At 38.8% G+C, this 2,500-nt stretch overlaps 1 protein-coding gene across 1 annotated transcript in view; it reads left to right on the forward strand.

The window, feature by feature from the left end:
* The first annotated feature begins 994 nt into the window (after positions 1 to 994).
* Positions 995 to 2,500, forward strand: part of LOC144956017 (uncharacterized) — a 13,993-nt gene continuing 12,487 nt past the window's right edge. Inside the window, exon 1 of the mRNA XM_078886305.1 lies at positions 995 to 1,325. The gene's annotated coding sequence lies outside the window, so the exon portion shown is untranslated. The remainder of the gene's footprint in view (positions 1,326 to 2,500) is intronic.

Below are 2,500 nucleotides of genomic sequence, written 5' to 3' on the forward strand. Positions count from 1 at the left end.
TGGGCTCGGGCTATAGTTTTACCAGAGTAGGTGTGTGTAGACATGTGTCATCCGTTCTTACACCTCCCCACATCCTACCATGTTATCCGGCGGCTATGTGGTCTTGTGGTATGACACTCGCTTTCAGATCGGAAGGTCCTGGGTTCGATCCTCGCATTTCCAGGGTCTTGGAAAAGGCTCTTTACTCACATTCTCTCACTGCACTCAGGTGTAAAATGAGTACCCGGACGTTAACAACGTTGTCTCTGTCCGAAATCTTTTTTTTTTAATATCGCCTAACAGGCATCATGTTTCGTTCTACATGTTACATGTGACTGTTTGTCAGGGACCCCTTGTAAAGCACTTTGAGCACGTTTAGTGGAAATAGCGCTATATAAAAAAAAAGCTCAAGTTAAGGCAAGCGTGTGTTTTGTCTTTCTAAGCGAGTAACGCAGGAGTTAATGATATTCTTTATATTGCCAACAAAAAGGCATGGATCAACGAGACCAGAATGCGCAAACATTGAGATTATATAGAATTGAAGGTACGATATTGACGTCACTCAGCTCTTTGTTTTTGTTTTTAGCTAGCCATTTTTATGAGTGGTTCCCACTAAGTTGTTTCAGTCAGACTGGATAGATAAACGATACTTACCAAAGTTGAAGGTTGTCTGTTATTCTACAACACTGGTCGATTGTGAGTTCATTTGAGTGATGAACCATCCAGTTACCGATCACACTTTAGATTTTGAGCGGGCTACTATATGAGCCCAGATACTACCCAACTCTAACATAAACTGCCCATGGATCGTATGAAGACAATATAAATCTATCAACAGAACTAGATGGGAGGGCATTATATGATAATGATGGAAAGGCGGGGCTTTGAGGTTTCGACGAAAGGCGCGATATTATTATTATTATTATTATTATTATTATTATTATTATTATTATTATTATTATTATTATTATTATTATTATTATTATTATTAGGAGTAAACAGCGCATATCGGATATTCCCGTATTTAATTCTAAAACGCATTTTGTTTCTTCGAAGCGGATATTCCCACACAATACGAGCACGGTCGTTTATTATTCAGTATTTGTTATTTAAATTGTTCAATCTTTCTACTCTAAACTGCTGTGGAAATATAGATCTATAGAATTTTTTTTTTGTTTACCTTATATTGGATTTTTTTTTTTTTTACCCTGGAGGGCTGGATCTGAAGTTACGAAATATTCAACACATGTATTACGGACCCTTTTACGAATGTTCTACACCGAGATACAATGTAAACAGGAAAGGAAATATCAAATTGTTCTGACTTTCGTATTTTGAGACAGCGGGTAAGAAGTTTAAGCATTTCTTTACTCCCTTTATCCTTTTATTTCCCTAAATAAATAAATTGATAAAATGTTTTATAATTCTCCTCCTCCTCCTCACCTCCTTTTCCTCCTCTTTTTCCTCCTCCCCTTCCTACTGTTCACTCTCCTTCCCCTCCTCATCCTCCTCCTCCTTTTTCATCATCATCATCATCTTCTTATTCTTCTTCTTCTTCTTCTTCTTGTTCATCTTGTTGTTGTTCTCCTCCTCCCCCTCCTCTTCCTAGTCCTTCTCATCCTCCTCCTCCTCTTTCTTCTTCTTTGTCTTCTTGGTTTCCTCCTCCTCCTCCTCCTCCTCCTCCTCCTCCTCCTCCTCCTCCTCCTCCTCCTCCTCCTCCTCCTCCTCTCCTTCTAAACGGATAAGGAATAAAATATGCCCTGTTTTGATACCTTTGTCAATTTCGTATCGATTATATTTTTGAAAATACAAGAGCGGTGTAAAGACTTTTCAGACTAAAAAAAAAAAATAAAAATGAGCTTTTATATAGTGCAATATCCACTTAACGTGCTCAAAGCGCTTTACAAGGGGTCCCTGGTCAACAGCAACATTTAACATGTAGGACGAGACACGACGCCTGTTAGGCGATATTACAATTTTTTGGACAGAGACAACGCTGTTAACGGCCAGGTACTCATTTTACACCTGAGTACGGTGAGAGAATGTGAGTAAAGAGTCTTTTCCAAGGACTCAACTATGCGTCGAGCGAGGCTCGAACCTAGGACCTCCTATCCGAAAGCGAGTGTCATACCACTAGACCACATAGCCGCACAGTCTACCATTGTAATATATACTGCGAACACTTTAGCAGGCCTGTTAACGGAAAGCACTTATGGGCTTAAATATTACTGTATTGTAACGAATAATATATACGCCGATTTGGTAGAATATTTCATCAAAACAATGAGCCCATAGGAATTGGGTTGTCAGACCTGCTATTCGGCACGATAAGATATGATTATTGCATTCTTTCACAGGTTGGGATTTATGAAATCAGTTATGTTTATCGCGTCAAATAACCCACGAGCTTGTAAGTTAAGTGAATTATTCCGCGATAGAAAACGAAATTTATGAAGTCCAAACTCGAGAAAGGATACCTTTTACCACCCCTCAAAGAACTTTTATTAGATATTTCAACTAA

The sequence above is a fragment of the Berghia stephanieae genome, chromosome 10 (genome assembly GCF_034508935.2).
Source record: "Berghia stephanieae isolate SIO BIC M18660-M18661 chromosome 10, UCSD_Bste_1.3, whole genome shotgun sequence".
In the NCBI taxonomy this organism is placed as follows: Eukaryota; Metazoa; Mollusca; class Gastropoda; order Nudibranchia; family Aeolidiidae; genus Berghia; species Berghia stephanieae.